Here is a 12,983-nt window from a genome sequence, read left to right as displayed (position 1 = left end):
CATATCACAAAGTTCTGCAGCGAAAAATAAAATAATAATACAGAACGGTACCCAAAAATTAACAATACGGAAAAGAAAAAAACAATAGCACACTGAAACCAGTTCAAATATTATGCCAATACACAGTTTTCTTAGCGCAGTTCACACACTCATAAACTATTTACACGCACACCTTACTATTCTACTCTCAGTATATAAATGACCACATTTTATATATACCCATCTCTGGCTGTCTGTCATAGGCGCTTGTCCAGTCCGGTCTCCACTAAGAAGTCTGTCAGTAAGATTATTGCCTTTTTCTGGAGATGCATCTCAGGCCATGGTCCAAGTAGTTTCTTTATTGTGAGGGGCCGTCTGTCCAAACTTGCTCATTTGTTCTTTAATTTTTCTCTTTCATTCGCGTATTTAACGCACTCCAAAAGAAAAGAACTTTCTTACTAACCAGCAGCAATTCACCATTGTTAATGACTTTTCATCCCCACTTTCATACGTTTGTTCTGGTGTGCCACAAGGGAGTGTTCTCGGTCCACTGCTTTTTCTTATTTATATTAATGACTTACCAAGTAATTTATCCTCACAAGTGCGCATTTTCGCTGATGACTGTATACTTTACCGAGCAATAACTAGTACTTGTGACCACGTAATAATTCAAAATGACCTCGACCTCATCAGTAATTGGTGTAATAGTTGGGTAATGTCCCTTAATTCAAGTAAATGTAAAGTAATGTTCTTCTCTCGCAAACATTCTAACTCTGAGTTTTCTTACTTTATTAATGGCAATACCGTATCTTGTGTTGACTCTTTTAAATATTTAGGTGTACCCTTCACATCTAACTTTTCTTGGACTACCCACATCACCAACATCTGCAGTGACGCCTCACGATCTTTAGGCGACATACGCCGCAATCTACGTAAGACGCCCACAAATATACGTGCTTTAGCTTACGTAACATTTGTTCACCCTCAGCTAGAATTCGCTTCTGAAGTTCGGTCCCCTCATTACAGCCATTTAACTAACATGCTGGAATCGATCCAGAATAGAGCCGCTAGATTCATCTCACAAAACTACGACCATAGCGCAAGCATAACACAAATTTAAAAAAAACTTATCAGTTTTCCTTTTGAACAGCCGAAGTTATCTAAACCTCCTTTCATTATTCCATAAATACGTACAATAAACAAGGCCATTATCATTGACATTGCAAACATCTGCATTCACATCAAAAAGACTAAATAATTATCTTTCATTCACACGCATATACGGTAAAACATACATTTTTAACTCATCTGCACTCCCCCGTGTCTTCCGCATGTGGAACAGCCTTCCAAATGAAATCGTTGCAGAACGCAATTGGAAAAAATTCCGGCACCTTCTACTCACCCATAAACATGAATAACTACACGTTTTATTCATATCAAAATCGGCACCTACGCGTTTATTCAATACTAGTATCTCGCTTTTTTTTTCCTCTTACTTAAACTTATTTTGTTTGATGGTTTGAATACAACCATGCCATTCAGTTCTTTTGTGTTTTATTCAGTGATGTTTTCTTTTGAATAATGAAAAGTCTGTTCACATTTTGTGCTTGTTTTTTTAGCTTGTTTTAAATCATTATCTCACGCGTATACCCATCTGATGTTCATTGCCGTTCTATTCCTATTAAAATTATTATTAATATTTTCTCAGTCTTATTCCTGTTAGGACTTGTATAATAATTGACATTTAGTTCATGCTATTGTTTGTATGGAAAGTGTACCGATTCATGTATGTATTCCCTTTATGCTCCCCTTACACAATGCCCTATGGGGTCTGTAAGGTATTTTGAATAAATAAACAAATATGGCGAATATTTTCTTCTGCATGACCCCAATGGCATTCCGGTGAGTTGGATCGATGTATCTTGTGCAGGAAGCTGTTTGCGTATGCTACTTCCTATCGAAGTCGGTGGATTAATGTCTCTAGGTGTCGTGGGAGGTATGTAGCTATGAAAAATTTTCTGTGTGGATCAACTTCATAAAGTACCGTTTCCTTTGATTTAGGGCTCTCAAACCACTTCTCCATCGAACAATGGTTCACTCCTTGCGATATAAAATGTCGAATATCTGCCCCAGACATAGGGATTGCGCAATCCCATCCTTCCTTCAATGCTTTCTTCGCGAGGCTATCAGCCTCTTCATTTCCCTTTATTCTAATGTGGCTGGGTATCCATTGGGATACGATGTCGTGACCCTGCGATGAGTCATATTACACAGTTTCTGCAATACATTATGCTATTTCACCATTTTTGTAAGGTGATCTCACATTTCTGATTAGCTGAAGAGCAGGTTTGCTATCAGTGCATATCCCCCATTTTCGTGGCTCAGGATTCTCGCAGATAAGCTTAACTGCTTTAAAGATAGCCCCCAATTGTGCTGTCGTCGATGAAGAGTTGTGCGATAATTTGTACATCTTCTTTTTCTGAATTTCGGGTATAAAGTGCGTGTTTCTCTAAGAGTGTGAGTAGTCGTGAGTATGAACGTAAGCCATGAACAATAAGTGTGAGTAGGCATGAGTATGAACGTGAGTGGCTGTGAGCAGTCGTGAGTATGAACGTGAGTGAGGGCCTATGAGTGATAGCTGGCGTGAGTGTGAACGTGAGTGAGTACTCACAAGTGTGAGTAGTCATGAGTATGAAATGAGTGAGTACTCATCAGTGTGAGTAGTCACGAGTATGAACGTGAGTGAGGGCCTAGCGTGTCAGTTGGCGTAAGTTTGAACGTGAGTGAGTACTCATGAGTGTGAGTAGGAGTGAGTATGAACGTGAGTGAGTACTCTGAGTATGAGTATAAGTGTGTATGAACATGAGGGAGTACTCATGAGTATAAGTAAGAGTGAGTATGAACGCGAATGAGTACTTTCACTGTGAGTAGAAGCGAGTTTGAACGTGAGTGAGTACTCATGAGTGTGAATAGGAGTGAGTATGAACGTGATTGAGTACTCTGAGTGTGACAAGGAGTGAGTATAAACGTGAGTGAATACTTTGAGTGTGAGAAGGAGTGAGTATGAACGTGGTTGAGTAGGAGTGAGTGTGAGTATGCATGAGTATGAATGTGAGTGAGTACTTTAAGTGTGAGAAGTAATGGATATGAACGTGAGTGAGTACTCTGAGTGTGACAAGGAGGGAGTATGAACGTTAGTGAGTACTCATGAGGGTGAGTAGGCGTGAGTATGAACGTGAGTGAGGGCCTATGAGTGGAAGTAGACATGAGTATGAACGTGAGTGAGGGTGAAGGCTGAAAAAATTGTGGTGAGTGAGTATGAGTGAGTAGTCCCGCAAAGTGCCGACCTATGATACATATATACATATATACATATACACATATATACAGTACCGCATCGGTGAGTCCGAAAAACAGGGGGACCCTAAGCTTCGCCTTCAAGAGTTGAATGCGATAGCAAAATTTGGCCCCTAGTGAGCCTTTCAACCACTATGTTCATTCTTATTGTATGTTTTGTTACATATACCCATAGAGAGAAAAACACACACACACACACAAACACAAACGCGCGTGCGCGCAAGTGTGACCTGTTTATAGTGATGCAGTGACTGTGCAGTATGGCCACATCCCTCTTCTAGAAAGGCGCTCTGCTGTGGTCGAGACAAGTTTTTCTCAATGCCTCAGAAATGGCACACAGAAACACACACGCGCGCGCGTGCGCGCTAATGATATATACAGGTTTTTCATCTAAATCAAGAATCGCGCAACCTCCAAGATACACACCGCACGCTCGCTGTCTTGGAGGCCATAAAGAGTCTCACAATGCCTCACAGATTACAGCGCATTATCTGGCGTTTGCTGTTAACTTGATCAACGCCTCTAGAACGGCATATGTTTTCCGCTAGATGGACATAGTGTTCCATTTTTAGAGCTGTTTGAAAATTCATGTGTGTTTTAGGCGGCGATGTCTGCACTATAACGGCCTTTTTCGACGTACTTTGATGACCTTCCAAATGTGCCGATGGGCTCGTTTTCGTCATGACACCTGTCAAACAAATTGCATTGAGACGACTCCTTCCACTACGTGGGATTTATGTAGAGTTTTTTTCTCGAAGCAGCTGTAAGTAATAACGTAGCTTTGTGGTAGAACAGCGGCTTGCCATGCGAACGGCCATGGTTCAATCCTCAATAGGACTAAAGTTTTTATTCTTTATTTTGTTTCCTTTTTTTCTCAATTTTTCGCTCACAACCAACGGTGTGGACGGCGGAATTCCCGCGACACGAGCTCTCCAGCACTATCACGTTAAAACCCCTCATTTAGGCAGAACGAACACATAGCCGTCGCGCTCACTTTCAACCTAGTCCGCTCAGTACTGGTCACAAATCATTGCATCTTCAAAACAAACGTTGCAGGACTCTCATTGCTTTGCAATTTATTCTATATAGATGTCTATGATTCTAGTGTTTTCTCCAACATGAATTCTTCTAATCGAAACCCGTCTCTAGCACGACCAATGCTGACGGAACTCTATAGGAAGGTAAAGAAGGGGAACGAAAGTTGTACTGATGTCACACCAGATCTGTAGCGACGTTAGGGATCTGCGGACCTCCACAACGTACGTGCCGGAGAAGCATCAGTTTATATCACTCGCGGCCGCTGCATACAGCCACGGCAACTGTCGGCGCGTTTGTTCTGCTGGTGCGTATGTACTCAGCCCGACGTGCGTTAAATCTTTGTGTTGTCACATGGCCATACCACCTACACTGCTACGTCAATGCAAAACTTGTCGCACAGATGCCGGAACCGAGAGCTCTTAGCATAAATAAGACGATAATAAAATATTTAGCTAGAATACATGAATCTTTGTGTGTGTATCACGCTCTTGGCGATATAAGAAACGCTTGCAACAAATCGCACTCTAGCCACAACAACAGTCCACGACCTCTTTAAGAGAGCAGACGACGCTGCCACCATAACATACCTAGATCCGCGGGCTACCTACAACATCCTAACCTAACCTATACCGTGCTCTCGAATTTTCAAACTTTTCTGATTTCTCCACAGACGAACACTTGATGGAATGATGTGAGCAGCATTTTCAGATATGTTAGCACTGCACAGACGCATTTGTCCCGACACTTGAAGAAGCATCAGAAACAAGGATCCTTGAATGTCACTTGACATAAAAGATACCAAGCTTTAAAAAAAATCGGCAGATCCCGCGTACCTTCGAATCGATGTTATGCGAAGGAAATGTGGCCATTTTGCAATTTTTTTATTGATCGACACGTCATGCAATAACGCTAAATATATGTACAAATGTTGCACGCACAGACATATGTAGAAGAGTTGTAGATGTTTCTATAAGCAGTTGTTTGCACTTGCGCAACGATGTCAAATGGAACATGCATATTAGCAACACCAGAAGCTGATATGAAGCGCTGATTCTCGAGAGGATGCTGGCCCTGGACCCTGCTACATGAATCAACTTCTGCGCATGACAACTATAACCACAATTGGCGTTAACCCGACGTGATGGCTTTATCAAAAAAGTACATATGCAATGTTTATAAAATTGTGTCGACAGCACTGCAACCACTTTTGACGTTTAAAGAAAATTAGCGTCTTTTTTAAAAGTAGTTCCGAGGCCTGGTGTAGCTCTGTGGTAGAATGCTTTGTTGCCAAGCAGAATGCCTTGGTTCGATTTCGGCTGGGACCCTGGCATTTGTTCTTTGTGATTATTTTTTACCTGATTGATACGCGCCCATGGGTATGTGCTACTGTCTGATGGGACGTGTTTGATGACGTACGTGACGGGAATGTGACTATATTCATGTCTTGGCAAGTGGGTCATATTTGTCAAACCGTGTTACCCTCTGATACTCCAAGTTAAGGGGGGGGGACCACTAGAGCACCCAAACGTACGCGGCTAGATAGATACGCTCAAAGCCGCCGATGTTCACTGGGAAATGCTTCGTATTTAATACATCAGCTCACGATAGCCAAGTCCACTCATGCAGTATTGTTTTGCCACAAATCTCACCGCTTCCAAGGTCCCCTAAGAGTGAAATCAGTAAGAAAGAAAATCGGCAGATCCCACGTACTTGGGAATCGACGCTGTGCGAAGCATGTGGAGGGAAGGTGACTGTGTTGCAATTTTTTTATTGAGCCACTCGTCATGAAATGACGGGAAATAAATGTACAAATGTTGCACACGTAGATATATGTTGAAGAGTTGCAGACGTTTATATAACCAGCTGTTTGCACTTGCGCAATGATGCCAACTAGAACATGCGTATTAGCAACACCAGAAGCTGATATGAAGCGCTGATGCTCGCTAGGATGCTGGCAATGGACCCTGCTACAAAAATCAATTTCAGCACATGACTAGTATCCACAATTGACGTTAACCCAGCGTGACGGCTGTATTTAAGAGTACATATCTAATGTTTATAAAATTGGGTAGGTAGCACTGCAGCCACTATTGACGTTTCACGAATATTAGCATCTGTTTGAAAAGTATATCCAAGAACTCGAAAAATACCTGGGTTCTATTCCAGCTGAGACCCTGACCTTTATTCTTTGCATTCATCGGGTCGATGCTACCGATGTCGGGTATTTCTTAACGCTCGCCCGTTAAAATTGCCCACGTGTGTTCTCGTCATTCCTGGGTAGATACTATGCGTCAATCACCTGTGGCACATACCCGCATACCAGCGGCACATACCCGATCGTGGGTATGTGCCACTGTCAGGCGGGAAGTGTTTGACGACGTACGCGACGGGATTGTGATATTCATCTTTTGACCAGCGCGTCATATTCGTCAAACCATCTTACCCTCCCATGCTAATTTTTGTTCACGCTAAGTTGAGGGGGTGACCGCGAGAGCGCCCAAACGTAAGCGGATAGATAGATAGATAGATAGATAGATAGATAGATAGATAGATAGATAGATAGATAGATAGATAGATAGATAGATAGATAGATAGATAGATAGATAGATAGATAGATAGATAGATAGATAGATAGATAGATAGATAGATAGATAGATAGATAGATAGATAGATAGATAGATAGATAGATAGATAGATAGATAGATAGATAGATAGATAGATAGATAGATAGATAGATAGATAGATAGATAGATAGATAGATAGATAGATAGATAGATAGATAGATAGATAGATAGATAGATAGATAGATAGATAGATAGATAGATAGATAGATAGATAGATAGATAGATACGTTCAAGGTCACCGAAGTTCGCTAAGAAATGCTTCGCATTTAATAAAACGCTTCTTCTGTCACTCCTTACACAATCTTGGTAAAACAGCTTCACATGGGTTGTGGCGATACAAAGGTTGCAATAAAAGGTCAAGCTTGATTTGTGTTACGCTGATAGTTGTAATTGTTTGAAAATTGTGTGAAATGAAGCAGCTTGCTTTATTCTGAACTCGTTCTATATATATCTATATATATATCTATATATATATATATATATACATATATTGTCACGGGGTCGTGATGTGGCCGAAGACAGGAGACTTCGTGTTCGGATTTAACTGTTTATTTGGGCGAACCTGTGCCCAGTAAACGGAAAGTCCGATTACAGCAGCAGTCTTGCACAGATAGCAGTCTCGGACTGATAGCGGCGAACGGAGCGTCGGCCTTCGTTCAACAACTGACAAGCGGCGAAGCGCGTCGGCATTTATACTCTTGCCATCGAATGTTCTAGCGTTATTGCTGGCGGTGGCGTAGGTTCCAGAACAATCTGTACCGTTCGCGCAGTGGGCGTGATCTTATCGAAATGATCTACTACAGTCCGGAACCTTCTCGAAAACTGCAGGCGCGGTTTGCGCTGAGAATCGTGTGGTGTTTTGGGACGATAACGAAAACTTAGGAAATGGAACGTGGCATTGCCCCCCCTCTGAAAAAAGGCATCGTCCCGATGCTTTAAGTAAAGATGAAGGTACAATAATAATGCAAGAAAGTACAATGAATATATTACGATGAAACAATATTACAAAAAAAAACACTGTTTCAGTTTGTTAACGCGCATGAAACGGCTTGAGGCGCGCGACATGCTCGACTTCAGGTCGCGATCGGCGTCGTTGAGAGTTCGTGATGCCGTCAGGGACAACATCGTAATCAAGTGGGCCGAGACGTCGAACCACCCTGTACGGTCCGAAGTAGCGTCGCAGAAGCTTTTCACTTACTCCACGTCGGCGTATCGGCGTCCACACCCAAACACGTTCACCGGGCTGGTATTCCACGAAGCGTCGTCTGTAACGGTGGCTGCCTCTCGTCTGTTGATTCTTGATACGGAGACGCGCAAGTTGTCAGGCTTCTTCGGCACGTTGAAGGTACTCACTCACATCGAGGCTTTCTTCGTCGGTGACGTTGGGTAACATGGCATCGAGCGTCGTTGCCGGGCTCCTTCCGTAGACCAATTTGTATGGAGATATCTGCGTCGTCTCCTGCACCGCCGTGTTGTATGCGAAGGTCACATACGGAATAATGGCGTCCCACGTCTTGTGTTCGACATCGACGTACATTGACAGCATGTCGGCGATCGTCCTGTTAAGCCACTCAGTGAGGCCATTGGTCTGTGGGTGGTACGCTGTCGTCCGGCGGTGGTTTGTTTGGCTGTATGCCAAGATCGCTTGAGTTAAGTCGGCAGTGAATGCCGTTCCTCTGTCGGTGATAAGGACCTCCGGGGCGCCGTGATGTAGGACGATATTTTCGACGAAGAGCTTAGCTACCTCGGATGCACTGCCTTTTGGCAGGGCTTTTCTCTCGGCGTAGCGGGAAAGTAGTCGGAAGGTAGTCGGTAGCTACCACGATCCACTTGTTTCCGAAAGCCGACGTCGGGAACGGCCCTAGTAGGTCCATAGCAATCTGCTGGAAAGGTCGGCAAGGTGGATCAATTGGCTGCAGAAGTCCCGCTGGCCTTGTCGGCGGTGTCTTGCGTCGCTGACAGTCCCGGCATGTCCTCACATAACGAGTGACGTCGGTGGTAAGACGTGGCCAGTAGTACCTTTCTTGTATCCTCGTGAGCGTGCGAGAAACACCGAGGTGCCCTGCCGTCGGATCGTCGTGCAGGGCCTGCAGGAGTTCTGGTCGCAGAGCTGAAGGCACCACAAGGAGGTACTTAGCTCGAAGCGGTGAAAAGTTTTTCTTTTGTAGAAGACCGTTTCGTAGGAAGAACGACGCAAGTGCGTGCTTGAATACCTTCGGGACTTCGGCGGTCCTGCCTTCGAGGTATTCTATTAGGGCCTTAAGTTCCGGGTCGGCCCGCTGTCGTTCAGCGAAGTCGTCTGTAGTTATCGTTCCCAAGAAGTAGTCGTCATCCGTGTCGTCGGGTAGCGGTTGGTCCACAGGCGCACGAGAGAGACAGTCGGCGTCGGAGTGTTTTTTGCCGGACATGTAAATGACAGTAATGTCATATTCTTGAAGTCTCAGGCTCCATCGTGCGAGGCGATCTGAAGGGTCCTTCAAGGTGGCTAGCCAACACAAGGCGTGGTGGTCGCTCACAACTTTGAAGGGCCTGCCGTAGAGGTAGGGGCGAAATTTCGACGTAGCCCAGATGATGGCGAGGCACTCCTTTTCTGTTGTGGAATAATTTGTTTCTGCTTTGGATAGCAATCGGCTGGCGTAACTAATAACCCTTTCAAGTCCGTCAGCCCTCTGCACAAGAACGGCGCCAAGACCTACGCTGCTTGCGTCAGTATGTATTTCTGTCTCGGCGAATTCGTCGAAATGGGCTAGTAACGGAGGCGTCTGGAGGCGATGTTCAAGCTCCTGGAAAGCGTGTTCCTGTGGTGTTTCCCACTTGAATTCCACGTCAGCCTTGGTAAGGTTAGTGAGAGGATCGGCTATGCGGGCGAAGTTTTTCACGAACCGCCTATAATAGGCGCACAGGCCCAGAAATCGGCGCACGGCCTTCTTGTCAGTGGGCGGCGGGAAGTCGGCGATGGCGGCTGTTTTCCGTGGATCGGGACGAACTCCAGACTTGCTGATAACGTGCCCCAGAAACAAGAGCTCCTCATACGCAAATCTGCATTTTTCTGGCTTCAGTGTGAGTCCGGACGTCTTGATGGCTTGAAGTACAGCTTCAAGGCGCCGAAGGTGCTCGTCGATACTCGAGGAAAACACGACGACGTCGTCCAAGTACACAAGGCAAGTCTGCCACTTGACTCCTGCCAGTACTGTATCCATAACGCGTTGAAAAGTTGCAGGCGCTGAGCAAAGGCCGAAGGGCATCACCTTAAACTCGAAGAGGCCGTCCGGTGTTATAAACGCAGTCTTCTTTCGGTCTCTTTCGTCGACTTCGATTTGCCAATAGCCAGTCTTGAGGTCCATTGACGAAAAGTACTTGGCGTTATGGAGCCGATCAAGTGCGTCGTCTATTCGTGGGAGAGGATACACGTCCTTTCTTGTGATTTTGTTCAGGCGGCGATAATCGACGCAGAAACGTAGGGTCCCATCCTTTTTCTTCACTAACACCATGGGGGATGCCCATGGGCTCTTGGACGGCTGGATAATGTCATCCCGCAGCATTTCATCAACTTGTCAATCATGGCCTCACGTTCTCGCGTCGAAACCCTGTACGGACTCTGACGGAGTGGTCTGGCATTTTCCTCGGTTATGATGCGATGTTTCGTGATTGGGGTCTGCCGAATTTTCGATGAAAACGAAAAGCAATCTTCGTATTGCAGGAGCAGGGCCTTGAGCTGTTCTTGCTTATGGTTCAGAAGTCTGGGATTGACGTTGAAAGCTATAGGAGGGGCTTGGTTCCTCTGAGCAGGTTCCGCAGAATCGGCGAGGGCGAAATCACTGGTGGCTTCGACGATTTCTTCGATGTATGCGACCGTTGTTCCTTTGTTCACATGTTTGTACTCATTGCTGAAATTCGTGAACATAACCATTGCTTTGCCTCCCCGCAGCTCTGCAATTCCTCTTGCGACGCAAATATTTTGGGTGACCAACAGATGCTGACTGCCTTCAACGACGCTTTCCAAGTCAGGTGATTTAGGAGCGCCGACTGAAATAATGACGCTTGAGCGAGGCGGAATGGTGACTTGTTCTTCCAGCACATTCAAGGCATGGTGTCCTGACGGCGTGCGCGGCGGTAGTGCTTCTTCTGTGGATAACGTTATCGACTTTGTTTTTAGGTTGATGACAAGCACCATGGAGGCATAAGAAGTCCATGCCAAGGATGACATCTCTCGAGCAACGCTGTAGGACTACGAAGTCTGTAGGATAAATACGGCCGTTAATGGTGACTCTCGCTGTGCAGATTCCTGCAGGCGTTACGAGATGACCTCCAGCTGTGCGGATTTCAGGGCCTTTCCAAGCTGTCCTAACTTTCTTTAACTTCGCGGCGAACGACCTATTGATGACAGAATAGTCAGCTCCAGTATCGACGAGAGCGGTCACACTGTGGCCGTCGATAAGAACGTCGAGGTCGCTAGTTCGCCGTCTCGCATTACAGTTAGGGTGTGGCGTCGGGTCACGGCTGCGTCGGCTTGTTCCGCTGCTTCCATGTTGCGTCGTCCGGCCACCTTCGGTAAGTGAGCTTTCGCCCTTCAGGGCTTTGCCTGGTTGGCTTTGTGTTCGGAAAGCTCCGTCGCGGCGTCGTCGTCGTCGGAGGATCTTCGGTAGTTCGTCGCACAGCAACCACACCTCCACCGGTTGCTGCCCTTAGTTTCCCGGATACGGGTTAGGAGACCGGCCCCGCGTTGGGCCGGAGTACTGCCGGGGGTGCGGTGACATGCGGCGGCTGGGCGACGGCGAACGGGAAGGACTTCGTGGTGTCCATTGAGTTCCTGTCAGGTAGTCGGCGATGTCACGTGGCCGTTCTCCTGGCTGCGGACGTGGTGCATCGAGGGCGAAGCCACGCAGTCCCATCTGTCAGTACTGGCAACGGCGGTAAGTGTGCCCGGCCTCGCCGCAGTGGTAGCACAGTGGGCGGTGGTCAGGGGGGCGCCAAACGTCGGTTTTCCTCGGCGCACTGCGCTGGCCCACTGGCGAACGGTAGGTCGTCGGCGGGGGTGGTGGCGGCGGTGGTGTCTGGCGACGGAAGTGCGACGGGGCGGCGTTTCGGCGCAGACGGGGAGGAGCGTTGTGGCGCACTGCAGCGGCGTAGCTCATAGTTTCTGGCTCGGTAAGCGGTGTTTGGGGAATTCGAAGCGATTGCCGAACTTCTTCTCGCACAATGTCGGCGATCGAATCCACTTGAGCTTGCGCCGAAGGCAACAGTTTGCGCAGCTCTTCCCGCACGATCGCTCGGATCGTTTCACACAGGTTGTCGGAGTCACTGGCTTGAGCAGCAGCGCATTCTGGAGTCAGGCGACGATTATACTGTCTGGTGCGCATGTCCAGGGTTTTTTCGATGGTGGTCGCCTCGGTACAAATTCTTGGACGGTGTTTGGTGGATTCTTCATTAGTCCCGCGAAGACCTCCTGTTTGACCCCTCGCATGAGGAAACCAACTTTCTTCTCCTCAGGCATGTCTGGGTCAGCGTGACGAAATAGGCGAGTCATCTCCTCGGTAAACATTCCAACCTTTTCATTTGGTAGCTGAACCCGGGTCTCTAGTAGGGCAGCGGCCCTCTCTTTGCGAGCGACGCTCGCAATCGTTTGCAGAAATGCGCCGCAGAAGACATCCCACGTTCGGAGCGTGGACTCCCGATTCTCTAGCCAGGTCCTTGCGGTGTCTTCCAGGTAGAAGTACACACGACGGAGCTTTTCTTCGTTGTCCCAGTGGTTGAGGGCGGCCACATGGTCGTATGTTTCTAGCCAGGTTTCCGGGTCTTCAAACGATGACCCATGAAACGTTGGTGGTTCCCTGGGTTGATGAATGACGATCGCGGGCTGGGACGCTCCGGTTGTCATAGTCGCTGCAGTAGAGGTCATGGCCTTGGCTTTCGGCGCCTTGTCTTGTAGAAGCCCGTACTCCGGTGGGAGACCTTGCTGTCGGCGGCTTGTTCGCTGCTCTTGGT

The sequence above is a fragment of the Rhipicephalus microplus genome, chromosome 6, assembly GCF_043290135.1.
Source record: "Rhipicephalus microplus isolate Deutch F79 chromosome 6, USDA_Rmic, whole genome shotgun sequence".
Classification (NCBI taxonomy): Eukaryota; Metazoa; Arthropoda; class Arachnida; order Ixodida; family Ixodidae; genus Rhipicephalus; species Rhipicephalus microplus.
This window is presented reverse-complemented; position numbering follows the sequence as displayed.